Source organism: Benincasa hispida, chromosome 9, assembly GCF_009727055.1.
Source record: "Benincasa hispida cultivar B227 chromosome 9, ASM972705v1, whole genome shotgun sequence".
NCBI classification, from domain to species: Eukaryota; Viridiplantae; Streptophyta; class Magnoliopsida; order Cucurbitales; family Cucurbitaceae; genus Benincasa; species Benincasa hispida.
The window spans coordinates 68,285,813-68,302,850 of record NC_052357.1 but is presented as its reverse complement, the minus strand read 5'-3'; the positions used below and the strand labels follow the sequence as shown (position 1 = coordinate 68,302,850).

The 17,038-nt window shown below is 32.3% G+C and overlaps 1 pseudogene; it reads left to right on the top strand.

Annotated features, from left to right (window-relative positions):
• Positions 1-11,913: 11,913 nt before the first annotated feature.
• On the top strand, positions 11,914-13,382 carry LOC120084865 (annotated as a pseudogene).
• The last annotated feature ends 3,656 nt before the right edge of the window (positions 13,383-17,038 follow it).

Here is a 17,038-nt window from a genome sequence, read left to right as displayed (position 1 = left end):
TAAATAAATTTCGAAACTAATAAATTTATGAATTTCTATTTTTGTGTATAATAGGTATTTTGCATATTTGAAATTTTTTTAAAAAATTGATTGATCTACTAAATATAAAATTTCAGTTTTTTTATCCCTCAAGAATTTTGAACTTTTAATTTGGTGTCTAAGTAAATTTGTGAATTCTAATCAAGGTTATTTAGTTACCTATTAGATACAAATTTAAAAGTTATAAAGACATATTAAACAATTTTTAAAATCTAGAGATCTTTTAGACATTAAATTAAAATTTTATAGATCAATAAATCGCTTTTTTTACATGTATGGGTAAGAGCTTTTTAACCTATAAATTTTTTGAGGAACTTAAAGAGTTGCTTAAAGCATGTATTGGGACTGATTTTAGAATTATCAAATCACTCTTGACATGTCTAAAATATTTTTATTGTAAAATTGTGATATTTGACAATGATGGAAAATGATTTTGGAAGCATCCAAAATAAATTTCTTGTCAATCACTTGGTAGTCCGATAATTTTCAAGTAAATTTTATTAGGTGATTGCTAGTAATTTTCTTTTTAAAAAGAATATTATTTCATTTGAAAAAATTATTCGCATATTTCACTTTATTTTGTCTTATAATTTAAAAAAAAAAATTGTATTTTTCTTTTTTAAATTTTTTGTCCATTTTATCTTTATTTCTCACTTGTTCACTCTCTGATGGTTTTTAGGTCGCTTTTGTTTTTTCTCACTAAACTTTTATTCTCTCTAGTTTGTTTACCTCTTTTCTCAACCTTGAATTTTTTTCTTCACTCTTTAAGTTTTTTTTTTCTCTTTAATATTATTCTTCATAAATTTTTGTCATTCTCCCTAAAATCTTTTATATCTCTGCAACTTTATTTATTTATCTTCAAATTTTTCATCCTCTTTATTAGATTTCTTTCTCTAAATTTCTCCAAAGTCTCTCAACATTCTTTTTTCTCTTTGAAGGTTTTCTTTAGCACTGGAGTCTCTCTATTTTTTTCACTCTTAAACTTTTATTTTTCTCTATATAATTTTTGTCTACTAACATCTAATTTTTTTCCATCTCAATGTAATGCTTTTTTCCCTCTTAAACTAATTATAATTAAATATTTAGTAAAAAAATCATTTTAAAAATATAGAAATGATTGTATGAAAATAATTTTTAACAAATCACTTGTTAATAGACTAATTGTGTTAAATCACTATTTTTAAAAATACCCCAAACACGCTATTACCCTTGCACACTATTACACTTTTGAATGGGTTCAATTATGCTTCTTGGCTTTTTAAAAGTTTCATTTTAGAATTGAACTTCAACGTTTGTTTTAAAAAAAAACTAAAAACCTAAAATAATGTAGGAATTGAATGCAATAATTAATGTGTTAAAAATTAGAAAACATATTGACATCATTTACAAAAACATTCACACAAATTGACATGGTAGTTGATGTGCAAATTAAATTCGATTGTGTAAATGGTTTAAACGATATATTTCGAGATAAAATAAATAGTAATAATGATCTTTTATCTTATATATATAACATGAGTCTTCTAATTTTACCTATTAACTATCACGTCAATTACAATAATTTATTTTTTAAAAAAAAGATATTTTTAAGATCAATTTATATAAGTCCCGTTAATTTTTATCATTTATTTTGATGAAAAGGATATTTTCAGATTAATTTTTAAATTTAAGATAGTTTCCCGAATACATTATGAAGTTTGAAGGATAAAAACGATATTTTTCCATGTCTAACAGCATAATTAAAACATACTTTAAAGTTTATGGATAATTTCATTAAAAAAAAGTTCAGGGATATTTGATAAAATTTAACAAAAATAAATAAATAGGTAAAAGGACATGGATATTAAATTTAATGCTCTTGGTAAAGTTGGTGGAGTTGGACCACTCATTTGTCCAACGAACTTGGTGTGTTGTTTCTTTAAGCGAAGAGTACGAGACATTATAATCGCTTGCTAGATATAGGTAGGGGGACCACCAACGCGTATAACTATTATATATTATTGCTTTTTTCACAATATTTTGATTTAATTATCTTTTCAAAAAAATATTTGATTTAATTATTTAATTTAAATTTTATACTTTTAATAAATTTTCAACTTAGTTCTTAAGGTTGATTTTGATCCAAATTAGTTAAAATAATAATGATAATTTTATTATATAAAAAATATATTATGCGAACATATTTCCATAATTTTCTTTTAAAAAAAAATAATGGAGTACATTCTTTTAAATAAAGCATTACAATAAACTAAGTACATGGCTAAGTTTAAAACTATAGTTACATCTGAAATTACAGAGCTTAAAATGTTCTTTTAAATTATGCTATTGAAAAAATAAATTTTGGGTCTAGTTTCTAGTTGATTCATAAATTTCAAAATATTATATATTTAGTCCTTAATTTTTTAGTTTTATTTCAATTTAATCTCTATGTTTCTAAATATTACAATTTTACTGTTGAAATTTGAGTTCCATTTCAATTTGGTTATTAAGTTTTAAGATTTACACTTTTAACCTCGATTTATAATTAGATACTAATTTTTTAGTAGTATTAATGTCTATTAATTAATTTAAAAGAATTAAAATTAATTAAGTTTAACTATTTCTTCACCAGTATTAAAATTAAATATAGAAGTTCACTTCATAATTATTTTAAATTAATTAATACACATTAATTTTAAATGCTAAAATTAAATATTCAACAAAAATAAGTTTAATTAAAATTAACCAAATTGAAACAAAATTCAAATCTCAAAAATAAAATTATAACATTTTGAAACATATATGTTAAATTGAACTAAATATGTAAGGGGTTGTTTTTAGGAAATCTGTTAACAGAAATTTGAAAACAGTAGATTCAATGAAGATAGAGTTATACTCCATGTTTTTAGATATGTTTGTTGATAACAAATTCAGACATTGAACTCTAATTCAAATAATTGTTTAAATGTGTTTAGTAGTATATTTATAAATTATAAAATTAGATATAGTTATCCAATAAATATTTAGTTGACAATAAATTAATATTAATTTATTTATGAAATATTTCTTTTTGTTAAAAATTATATACTTATCATTTTGTAATATTATATTTAATTAATAATATGTGATATGATATATTTTAATTTTTTTAAAAAAATAAATTGGGTTTATAATATGACACTACTTATAAATGTTTTTATTTTTATTTAATATAATTATACATTTTAAAATTTAAAAATACCAAACACATATTTATTAAACTCAATAAATTAAAAAAAACATATAATACAATTTAAATGGTCAACCAACCAAACTTTTCACATTTCAAAAATTAGAAATCTAGGGCAAAAAGGTAATCTTCCTCATATTATCCTATCGAGTAAATATATTTATTTAAATTGGGACTGTGAGATGAAGACAGTCACATCACGTGGGCCACGTCTCCATCCCACTTTCTTTTTAATGTTTTGTGCTGATGGGAAAAGAAGAATAATGAAAACAGCCGGTTTCTATTTGGACATTTTAAGGTTTCTAAATTGGGAAAACCCACGTGTCACCTCATCAAACCCTTTCTCCAGCTCCTCATCCCCGGATCCCCCGGTCACCGACTACTAGTATTTAATTATTTGGATTTATTCTCCAAGCAAAGAATGATATGAAATTTGTTCTTTCAAAAGAAAAAAAAAAAAGATAAGAAAAAAAATTGAACATCAAAAGTAGTAATGTCAATTATCGTTTTTTTTTTTTTTTTTATAATTAATCCAATTTTGAAGAAAAAAATATATAGTTTATTTATTTATGAGTATTTGGTGTAAATACGGATGGTTGTTTGTGGAGGGTCAAATGATTATTAATATTATAGGAGTTGGTATTTTCCATTGCAGTTTTGGAGGGGTAGGTGGTTCCATATGTGATATAGAAGTATTAGATATGATGTTTAACTATTATAATTCTATGGAAGTGTTATTGTATTTTAGATAACTTTGTATTTAATTTTGTGGTAGAGTGTATTGTTGTATCTATTGTTATATTTTAGGTTGGGGTTATGTAGAGGCGGAAACGGTTCGGTTCGATGGCCAAATCAAACCATACCGATTTTTCTAATATGTGGAACTGAACCGGACCGATTTATTGATTCAAATCGTGAAGAAGTATATCAACATGCAGCGGAAGCAACAAGGATCAATAAGCATTCCAAATCATTAATTTTGGCTGTAAATAAAGCATGCTCATACAATAATAAAATGGTTTCAAGTAATACCTTTATAGAACCCCTTGAAACTCAAATTCAGCTGTAAATCTTCTTCAAATCTCGTTGTGAACCACCTCAAGATCTTCCCTACTATTCTCTTGGAGCTTATATTGAGTTGTGAGACTCAAAATAATCTTGAATTAAGGGAATTTGAAGAAGAAACACACAGTTGCACCCACTTGAAGAATACCTTCTTCAACTCAAATTTTTCAACAAAAACTTAACTGATGCATGCTCGATTTCCACTTCAATCTTCTCTATTTATTGTAGGACTATCATACAATGGAGAAGCCTGCATGAGGTGTAACTCATGCTTGGAGAATTAAAGCTAGAATCAAGTGGGATTAGTGTGAGCTCCTTTGGTTGAAGATAATAGAGTTTTCCAATCTTCTATTTTTGTTAATTTTTGTTCTATAAATTGATTTCTAAAATCAATTTTAAATTAATTTTCTAATAAAGTTAATAAAAAATAATTTAATTAATTTATTAATTTAATATCAAATATTAAATTAATTTTACACAAATTCCACCTTGATGAATCCTTATTCATGAATTTAATATTTAAATCATATTTAAATATTAATTAATTCTCCAATTCCATTCAATTCCAAAATTAAATGTGTAATTATAACACATAATTACTAATTCCCTTAATTCTAATTTGAATGTTTCAAATTAACTTATCACGTTGCTCTAAGACTAATCCATTTACGAGCTAGTAGGGGGACCTTGTGGACCTATAGATCATGGACTCCAACAATTCGAGATTAATTGGCTAAACTCTTTACACTGAATTAATCTCTCTCACTGTAGATATATTATGTCCACTTGATATAACCATGATTAGTAAGTTAACCCTTCACAATAATGGTTGGGTCAAATATCTGTTTTACCCTCAAGATTACCTCTTGTTCCTTAAGTCCCACTGATCCTCTAGTGAACAATTAGTTTGTGATCCGATCAACAAACCGAGTCCCTCTCGAGCCAATGAGAGGGTGGGACCCCTCTGTACTATCCTTATTGCACCCTATGTCCCTAACTATCTACCTGATCTTACCCCTGAAATGAAGGTTTATTGAGCTGGCGCTATTGAGCCAACCTCTACCTATGCAAATCTAAGGATAATCCCTAATAAACAAGAGTTTATAGTTAGCTCAGGATTAAGGTCAAGTTACCTAGGTCATCGCTTTGAAATAGTCAGTCTTTAATAGTAAACAGTGTTATAAAGTAAGAGTGACTGGTTTCGTGGTCCAATCTTATACAAACCCATTGCACGGACGCCCCCACTCTTCATGTCATAACATATACGAATTAGGATCACATCGTCTGTAGTACTTTACAACTTTTTATAACAACTACAGAGTGGGTCGCATCCAATAGTGTTACCATAATAAAGCGTCTAACCTTATTCATATACTATAGATCATTTTAACTATTTACTCGAACCTGATCCACTTTTATGTCTTCACATAAAGTTCAAATACTCTGTAATAGTCGTGGATCTTTTAGTTTATTGGATTTATTTCTAAAACGAAATAAGCAATTCATATATTCAATAACAACTTATTGAATTTTTCAGAATAAGTTTTATTGTTTACAAACTACGAGTTTTGGGATATTAAATCCAACAAACTCCCACTTGGACTAAAACTCTAGTGGTAACTTTATATATCCGACTATATAAAACTAAGTTTCTGAGTTTTACAGAGAAATACAATAAACTAGAGCATCTCATACCTATGGTTTTGTTGGGGTCGATGCCCTAAATCTTATAGGGTCTTGTAGTTTGTAAACACGTGTATGAACAAACATTTGTAATGTAAAAATATGAGATATTTTATTCACTATTGCTATGAAATATGAGATATTTTAGTTACATTAACCACAAATCAATAAACTAAGATCCCTAGTTATCGTTGTAACTTAAACATGTATGTGGAGACATATAAGTGGATCGTGCCTTAAGTGATAACCTAAATGGTCTGTAGTATATAGATAAAGGAGGGAAACCTTATCCTGGTGACAGTACGGATACGACTTGCTTTGTAGATGTTATAAGTGTTGTAAAGTGCTACAAATAGTCTGATCTTAACCATTCATGTGGAGACATGCGAGCGGGGGTATCTTATACAAAGGAGTCTGTATAAGACCGGACCACAAAATGTTTAGTCTCGTTATATAACGGCGTTCATGCAGAGACTTTCATTTCACTAGGATGACCATAGGTAACATGACCTTAATCCTGAGTGAGTTGGGAACTCCTGTCTATGAGGGCGGTCCTTTTATTTACATGGGTGCGAGTGGCCAGATCGCTGACTTAAACCTACCACTTCAGGGATTTGTCTGATCGAGGAGCTGGGAACTCAGCTACACAAGACGGAATTCACTCATTCCCCGAAGTAGGAGTAAATAGATAAATTGCTCCCTTAAGGGCTGATTTCAAGGCTTGAACAACGTGGCGCCACACTTTCTCATGGCTCGAGAAGTGTTCGCTCATAGTAGGATTATGATGTATTGTTCATTAGAGGAATCAATGGTACTTAAGGAGTTAGATGTAACTACAGGGGAAAAACGGTAAATTGGGCCAACTGTATTTACGAGCGATTTGTAAAGAATCATCGTACTGTTGATTGGTTATATCCAATAGACACAGAAATATATCTGTAGTGCGTAGAGTGCAACTATCAGTCTTTAGTGGAGTGCCCGAAAATTAACGGATGGTGGATATCGTGATTAAAGAGTTTAGTAAGTTATTCACATATTGTTGGAACTTCAAGTTACAGATCTATAAGGTCCCTTTGGTAGCTCAATGGATTCATGTTGAGAACCAATTTTTGGGTTAGTTTGAAGTGTTCAAATTAACAAGAGAGAATTTGATTATATATGATATGATTAAATTGATTGAATTACATATGCTATAATTGATTTGATGTATTAGATACATTAATTGGAAAAATTAATATAAATACGATTTATATTAAATGCAATAAAAGAGAAAAGAATTATGGTTTAAATATTACATATGATGTGATATTAAAACTATAGGTTATAAATATAATATGATAAATTAGTTATTATATTTATTTATAATAAAAAAAATTATGAGATAATTGTTTGGTTGGATATAATTTTCTCCTTTAACCGTTGGAAGTGGGAAGTTACTATCAATTTTGATAACTGATGGATAAAAGTGAAAAAGGTTTTCATTTTTGATAATCGTATAACATTCGATCGTGTGAAAAGAAAAGTTATACGATAGCCTTTGAGAGAGTAAACGACGAGGCATCGAGTTTACTAGACGACAACTTCTCGTTTACTAGATGATCGAGTACCCAGTCTATACGATAGACTTAGATGTCCTCCCACTTACTCGATCGTATACTTCCTCCTTACCTATACCAAATCCACACAGAGCTCACACCAAGAATACTAGGGCAACCGAGTGGTGGTGTCGAGTTTTTCTGTTCAAGGGTCGAGAATTGAGTGATACTCGATTGGGTTCGAAGATCTGACAGTTCATGAGTTGCACTGGTTGTTCGTTGCGTTTGTGCGTTTGATTGAGTTTTCATGGATGCGTGACTGGTGTTGATCTAGGGAATATGCGAAGAATAGTTCTTCAAAGGTATATCACTCGATCCTAGTTGGTTTTAACTTAATGGCACACTGTAATTTACTCGATGATGCATAACTATTGAAGTTTGTTTGTAAATGTTTTGTTCTTTCATAATGAGTTTGGAACGATCTTGCTTTCGCTCAATGGTTCTCTTGTTTAAGAGTTCCTTCAGGTTTACCATTCAGTATCCCATGCTCAGCTTTTCTCCCACCTGCCCTAGGTTATTCACTTGGTATTCCTAGTCTTACTAGGTGATTCTGAAACACTTTAGCCGAGAGAATCATTGTAAACATGTTAATATACAATAGACTTTTTTTTATTAAACTATATAGGGAATGCATCTTATTCTCACAACACTTGTTTCTCAATAATAGCTAGGAGGTCATACACTCCTCCCACTACGTCAAGGTACTCTCAACTCTTTGAGTAATAAGGGTGTTCGTAGGTTGGTTTGGGTTTAGGGATATTTTAGGCCCAACCCTATTCTTCGGTTTGCGTATTTTTCTAACCCAAACTAACCCTTGTTCAATTCTGAACCCGAACAAAACCGACCCAAAAAAATGGACTGGGTTAGTTCGGTTCCTTCGGTTCCCTTAAAAAAAAAATTGGAATCACCAATAAAAAAATACATAAGATTCCACAATCCACAAGAACAATATCCAAAATCTATTATAATAAAACAAGTCTCCAAAATTCACAAGAAAGACCATAATGTCTACAAAATTCAAAATATAGACAACAATATTTTCAAATATCTACAAAATCCATAAGTAAGACCATAATGTAATGTCTACAAAAGTCTTCAAAATCCAATAGATTTCAATGACCCATTCATGATCCTGACAAAACTTGCTCCTTGAAGAACCCTAAACAAGATTTAAACAATAAAGTATATAAGAATACTATCATATTTCAATATATTAATATAGATTATAGAGTAAATATATAAAAGATAACACTACTTGATAAAACTTGATCACAAGTTTTCAATTCTTTAATTTGTGGAGTAAGATCTAATAATGTTGGCTTCGCACGTAGCCAATTTTGTGTACATATTAAAGCCTCACTATCTTAGGACTTAAAGAACTTCTAAAAGAGTCAAGTATTCTACCTCCTGTACTAAATGTTGATTTAGAAGCAACTGTTGATACTGGTACAAGTAAGACATCTTGAGCAACTTGTGATAAAACTTTATATTTATGAGCATTTAGTTTCCACCAATTCAAAATATCAAAATTTTCTATCATATCTTCATTAGGTTTTGATAAATATCTCTCCATATCATTTCTTGTTTCATTCAAAATTTTCTCTTTTCTTCTTCTTTTGTATTCCAACCGTAAATCCATTTCCATATCATCACAATCCTCACTTATTTCAACTATGTGACATGGTTGTTCAAAAGCATGACCACTTGAATCACTCGTCTTATAAAACTCATACAATTGCATCAAACTAACTTTCAACTCATCAGTCATTGTTCTAGCAACTCCATCCCTATAGATACTTATGAAACAAAAGGATACATAGTCCAACTTATATCGTGAATCAAGCACAATAGCTAGAAACAACACTTTGTTCATCTTGCCAAGAGATTCCCAATACTTATCAAATTTTATTCTTATATTGGAAACCATAGTATATATCACACTATTTACATTTTGGCTCCAACCTATTAAACGTCGTTGAATCCCACAAAGTTCATGAAAAAATGTATTAGAAGTGACATAAGTTGAGCCACTAACCTTCAATGTAAGATCATAAATCATCTTAAAAAATTTGACAAATGTTCGAACATGGTTCTAATCGGCTAAGGTCGGTGGTCTCTTTCTTTTCTTTCCATTCTCATCTTCAGTAAAGTGATATACAAAATCTTCATCCTCTTCTTCTAAGCATTGAAAAGCCTTTTCAAATTTTAAAGTATGATCAAACATCAAATATGTTGAATTCTATCTTGTAGACACATCCAGACAAACAAGGGCTTTAAATTCAATCTTTTTATGTCCAACACAATCTAAAAATTTTATCAATCACTTAGGAGAATATCTAACATATCTTACAATATTTTGTACACTAGATATCAAATCATGTAATTCTTTCAATACATCATTGACAATCAAGTTCATAGTATGTGCACAACATCTCATATGCAATAATTCACCATCCAAAATAAGAAACTTCCAAATATTTAGTTTTCTCTTCATATATGAGATTGCTAAATCATTTGAAGTTGCATTATCAACAGTAATTGAAAAAAACTTTATCAATACCCCAATCAAATAAGCAACATTCAATTACTTTACTAATTGTCTCTCCCTTATGATTAGGCATTTGACAAAAATAAAATATTCTTTTCTGTAAATTCCATTCAAAATCAACAAAATGTACTGTAAGAACCATATAATTGATGTTCTGTAAGGAGGTCCAAGTAACTGTTGTTAGGCTCACTCTTTCACCACTTTTGATTAAAGTTGATTTCAACAATTTTTTTTCATCCACATACAACTGATAAATATCCCTATTATTACATGAATAGTAATATGCTGTAAGAACCATATTACTATTCATGTGTAATATTTAAATCATATTTAAATATTCTCCAACTCTCCAATTTGTTAGATTCGATAATTAAACATCAATTACATCACATACAATTAATTATAATTCCACATTTCGAATTTGAATATTTTAAATTCTCATCACATTGTTCTAAGGTTTAATCCAATATGAGCTAGCAGGGACCTAATGAACCTACAAATCATGAGCTCCAATGATTTGAGATTAACCGGCTAAGCTGTTTAACCTAATTAACCAACATTCGTTAACTATCGGGACATTCCACTAAAGTCCAGTAGTTGCACTCTCCTCATTGTAGATATATTTTTGTCCACTTGATTTAACCATGATTAGTAAGTTGATCCTTCACAGGTTGTTCGTAATTACAGTTGGGTCAAAATTATCGTTTTACCCATATAATTACATCTTATTCCTTAAGTCCCACTGATCCTCTAATGAACCATTGGTTTGTAGTCCAACCACCAAACTGGGTCTCTATCAGGCCAAAGAGAGGGTGGAGCCCCTTATTCAAGACCCAAAGTCAGTACTTAAGAGAATAACCTATCTACTATCCCCAAAGTCGGGTAGAAGTGAATTCCATCTTACAAGACTATGTCCCTAACTATCTACCCCGTCTTACCCCTAAAATGGGAGGCATATTGAGTCGGTGATGTTGAGTCACTCTCACACATACAGATTAAAGGATAATCTTGAATAAACAGAAGTTCATAGTTAGCTTAGGATTATGATCGTGTTACCTAGGTCATCGAATTGAAATAGTCAGTTTTATCAGTAAACAACGTTATAAAGTAAAAGTTACTATTTCGTGGTACAACCTTATGCAATCTCATTATATAGGACGTCTCCACTCACATATCTCCACATGAATGATTCAGAATCACATTGTTTGTATCAAATACAAAATGATTCGCATCTGATAGTGTCCTCAGGTTAAGGTACCCAACCTTATCCCTATACTATAGACTGTTTTGACTATTTCTCGAACTTGATTCACTTTTATGTCTACACATAAAATTCAAATATTCATGTTATAGGCAAGGGTTCTTAGTTTATTGAATTTGGGGTTAAAAGGTACAATTCATTTATTCAATAACATCTTTTACTGATTAACCCTCAATAACATCTTTATTGTAAAATAGGATATGTTTTAAAGTTTAAAAACCACAAGTTTTAGGACATACAACCCAACATGATGGGACTAAAAAGTAATTTGACTCTCCCTTTTGTGTAATTAAGAATCTTATTTAGACATTTTTTTGAGAAAAAAAAAAAAAAAAAACAAGAAAAGTAGACATAATACAAACACAGGGCCTTTCGTTGGCCCTTCTATGTTGTTATCCCTACTAAATAAAGATGGCCCAACCCATTCAATAGCGGCAAATTCTATCACATCGGGCCCGAGATATAAAAAATTAAAAACTTAGTGAATATGACTCGAGTCAAACCACAAATCTAACAATTGGCATCGGTGGTGGAGGATCTGCTTCAACAACATGGGAATCGTTTTGGTAATGGAGTATGAGGACTTGATTTGGAATCTAGAAGAGTCGAGGAAGCTGCAACCAGAAGAAATGAAGCCGTTAGGTGGCTGAGAAAGATGATCGGGGTTGTTGCGTCTAAAGATTTACCAACTGAACCTTAGGGGAAGAGTTGAAGCTTTGATTGAGGAGTGGAATTATTCTCTGCAATGTCCTGGATAAGGTTCAACTAGGAGCGGTTCCCAAGGTGGTTAAAAGCCCTTGTGATTCTGCCATCATCCCTGATGGAACTTCACACTCAACATTTCAGTATTTTAAGAACGTGAGGCATTTTCTTGCAGCTATACAGGAGATGAGAGTTCCTACATTTGAGGCATATGACTTAGAGCAAGGAGGGATGTTGGCTAGTGTTGGGGTTGTTATTACTATTAAATCTTATGGCGAGTGGAAACTGGGTGGAGGATATGAAGTTTGAAAATTCGATGGAAATGTAAAACCGACAACTACCATGTCCGCTACTAAGTTCTTTGCAAGGAAAAATTCAGAGTCATTCATAAATTCCTCAAGAACTCCTCCCTGAATGAAAAATCTTTCAATTCTTCCAATGTCGAATGGAAAAAAATGTCGAATTGCTCTCGTGCTTTACTCATTCGTGCACTTTTGACAGATAAAAGGCTTGAAGAAATCGTTTGTAGAGTAGTTCCTATGAAAGCTTGTGGATGAAGTTGAGTGTCGCTTTTGTCAGCCTTTAACTGACTAAAGCAACTCCAAAAGATGTTGTTACTGCTACATCATAAAGCCACAAATCGCTCTTGAAATTAGCCTTTGGTGTTTAAAGGGCAGAGGAACTCAACTCCAAATCGATGGAAAAGAATGAAATAATCCATGAAAGCGGTATATTGAGGAGCAATCAAATAGCTTGCTTTTGAAGCAGCAAGTGATTTTTTCTCAGCAACAAAATGATGTTCAGGAACTAAAACATAAACTGCACGCTGCAAAAATTGGAATGCAATATATGCAAGTAAAATTTTGGGAGAGTTCCACAACCTCGGTATGCATGTACGTAGTCTTGCTCACGGATATGGATATCATAAAGTTCTCGATGAAAACCATAAGCTATACAATTAAGTGCATGATCTGAAGGGTGGCATGAGAGTTTACAGTCGAGTTAGACCCTTTTGTATGGTCAATCAAATTATTTGAATGTCGTGGGTCACATTGAAGATGAAAATATTGTTAACGCCCCTTCAAAATATGGGAAGGGATACAGATGTTGAGCATTAAACTCAAATTGTCAGGTTTTTGGGTAATTTTTAGTAGGTATTTGGAAGGTAAAATGATGTCCAAATTAAACGTATGACTATGGATTTTGATGCCCCGGATGTGTACTTTCTGATGGTTTAAGTCTCAAAGTCGTTTGGTATTTTATATGGAAAGTTATGCCAGTTTGAGTAACGAAGGGTCAAGAATTACTACAACTTTTGAAATTCTGTCTTAATTATTGTAATCTCTTCCGTTTGCTTTTATTAATGACTTATTGAAGGAATTTAGGGAGATACTTTGTGAGACTATATATAGTGGTATTGTAATCTTTTCCAAGACAAGGTTGACAAAGAAATCAATAGAAGATTGAGTATTAATGTCCATACTTTATTCTTTCTCTCTTCAATAAAAAACTCCACCACTCAAATAATTTTTTCTTCTTCAAATTGGTATCAGAGTTATGTCGAACCATGGGAGCACAGTGTTGGGGTAGATGTAGTTACCACGACTCACCAAGATAAACTATGACAACTGGAGTATTCAAATGCATGCCTTGCTTGATGCTCAAGACGCATGGGAAGTAGTCCAAGAAGGTCTTGAAGAGGAGGCTCCAATTGCAAATCCGACAGCAAACCAATTGAGGGAGATAAAAAAGATGCGCATGAAAGATAGAACCACTCTCTATCTCATGTTCAAAGTTGGAGATGAGTCAGGTGTTGAGAAAATTGTAGGTGCAGAGACATCGAAAGAAGCATGAGACACACTGAAGAAGATTTTCAAGGGTGCAGATTGAGTCAAAGAAGTGCGGCTCCAAACTCTTTGAGGCGAATTGGAAACTATGAAAATGAAGGAGTCAGAAGGAGTATCTTACTACATCACCTGGGTTCAAATGGTGGTGAACCAACTTAAATGCAATGGATAAACTCTTAAAGATGCCAGGGTAGTGGAGAAAATCCTTCGATCATTGACAAATGATTTTGAGAATGTGGTATGTGCTGTCGAGGAATCAAAGAATTTGGAAGAAATGATTATTGATGATCTTGCAGGTTCCCTTGAAACACATGAACAAAGAAAGAAGAAAAAGAAACAAGAGGTCTTGGAGGAGGCCTTACAAACAAAGATGACCATCAAATAAGACAAGGAAATATATGTGCAACACAACCGAGGAAGAGGACGTGGTCGTGGTGGTCGCGGTTTTGATCGTGGTAGAGGTCGTGTGGTCGTGGAAACAACAATGAAGAGAAAAAAGAAACGAGCCAACTAAATTGGCGTGGACGAGGCCGAGGTCGTGGAAGAGGCAGTCGCTCAAATCGTCCAAATGTCGAGTGTTACAATTGTAGAAAATATGGACATTACGTAAAAGATTGCTATGCCGAGAAGAAGGTGGAAGAAAATGCGAACTTAGTCGCATAAGATGAGACCAAATATGATGGTGTTCTCATGATGGCCCATGAAGGCATCATTCCGGATAACGACGTGGTGTGGTATCTTGACATCGGTGCAAGCAACCATATGTGTAAGCACAAACATCTTTTTGTTGATATGCAAGAGATAGAAGATGGACATGTGTCTTTTGGAGATACATCAAAGGTTTAAGTCAAAGGTCGAGGAAAAATACGTTTTTCCCAAAGGAATGGAAAAGAAGGTACTATGGAGGATGTCTACTATGTACCTAAATTAAAGAGCTAAGTATGGGGCAATTATTGGAGAAAAGATGTCAGGTCTTCATAAAAGATCGAATGTTGCACTTGAAGGATAGAAATAATCGGGTGCTCGCACACATTGAGATGGGGAAGTATCAAATGTTCAAACTCAACCTGAAGAATGTATAAGAAAGGTGTTTACAAGTCAACATAGTGGACAAAGAATTCTTATGGCACTTACGGTTTGGACACTTACATTACGACAGACTAAAAGAGTTAGCAAAGAAGGACATGGTCCATGGGCTACCAAAAATGGACTACACCAAGAAGTTTTGTGAAGGTTGTGTAGTTAGCAAACTAGCAAGGACAACTTTCCATAAGAAAGCAGAATATTGTTCAAAGGGAACTCTTGAGTTGATACACATAGACATGTGGCCCAATCACTCTAAAACCTTTCAATGAGAAAAGGTATTTTATTACCTTTATTGATGACTATACAAGAAAGACTTAGGTTTATTTTTTGAAGGAAAATTCAGAAGCATTTGAAGTATTCAAAAAGTTGAAAATGATGGTAGAGAAGACAACCAATCTTTACATCAAGGCTTTCTGGTCGGATAAAGGCGGAGAATACATATCAACTGCTTTCACAAATTATTGTGAAGAACAAGGTATCAAAAGATTTTTTACTGTACCATATTCACCTCAGCAAAATGGCATTGCAGAAAGGAAAAATCGAACAATCCTTGATATGGTTCGATCAATGTTGAAGAGTAAAGACGTGCCAAAGGAATTCTGGGCGGAAGCAGTACAATGCGTTGTGTATGTGCAAAACCGATGTCCACATACAAAATTGACGAAGCAAACACCCCAAGAGGCTTGGAGTGGTCATAAACCAACCATCTCACACCTTAAAGTGTTTGGTAGTGTGGCCTATGTTCAAGTACCAGACCAAAGAAGAACCAAACTCGATGATAAAAGTAAGGAATATGTGTTTATTGGGTATGATGAGAAGATGAAGGCTTATAAATTATTCGATCCAATTAAAAAGAAGTTGATTGTAAGTTGCGACGTTCAAGTGAATGAAGAAAGCGCGTGGGACTGGAAGAATCAAAAGGAGGCATTACAAGGAGAGTCATTGAGAATTGCACCAACAAACACTCCAATGACTTCTCAAATATTTGACGAAGTGGAAGAGCCGAGTCAACCTAGGATGCAAAGTCTACAAGATCCATATGACTCAACCGATGAAGTACACCTAGTTTTCTTATTAGCAGACTCGGAGAATATTGCTTTTGAAGAAGCCATAAGAGACAAGAAGTGGAAAGCCGCAATGGAGGAAGAGATAGAAGCAATTGAAAGAAACAAAACTTTGGATTTTGTGGAATTGCCTGATGGATATAGACTCATTGGTGTAAAATGGGTATACAAGAAGTAGATGAATACCCAAGGTGAGATTGAAAGGTACAAGGCGCGTCTAGTTGCAAAAGGTTACAGACAAAAAGCAAGAATCGATTATAATGAAGTTTTTGCTCTTGTTGCAAGAATGGAGACAATTCAACTTCTTTTATCTCTAGCTGCAAAATTCAAGTGAACTATCCATCAAATGGATGTAAAATCAGCATTTTTAAATGGAGTTCTTGAAGAAGAAGTCTACGTGGAGCAACCTCTTGGATACATGAAATATGGAAAGGAAAATAAAGTATTGAAACTAAAGAAGATGCTCTATGGGTTAAAGCAAGCATCTCGAGCATGGAACACTCGAATTGATACTTACTTCAAGAAGAACAAGTCCATACAATGCCCATATGAGTATGCATTATACATAAAGAAAAAAAGAAGGTAATCTGCTTATCGTTTCCCTTTATGTTGATGATCTTATTTTCATGGGGAGCAATGAGAACTTGGTTGTGGACTTTAAAGATGCTATGACGTGAGAATTTGAAATGACAGACTTAGGATTGGCGAAATACTTTCTCAATATTGAAATTAGACAAGAAAACTTTGGATATTTTTTTTCACAGGAAGCATATATGAAGGTTGTGTTGAAGAGAAGTAAGATGGAAGAATGCAAGCTTGTAGCAACACCAATGGAGCTTGGTACAAAACTCTCTAGATTTGAGGGAGAAGATGAAGTAAATGCACGTAGACCATAGTTTGGTAGGGAGTCTACAATATCTCACATGCACAAGACCGGATT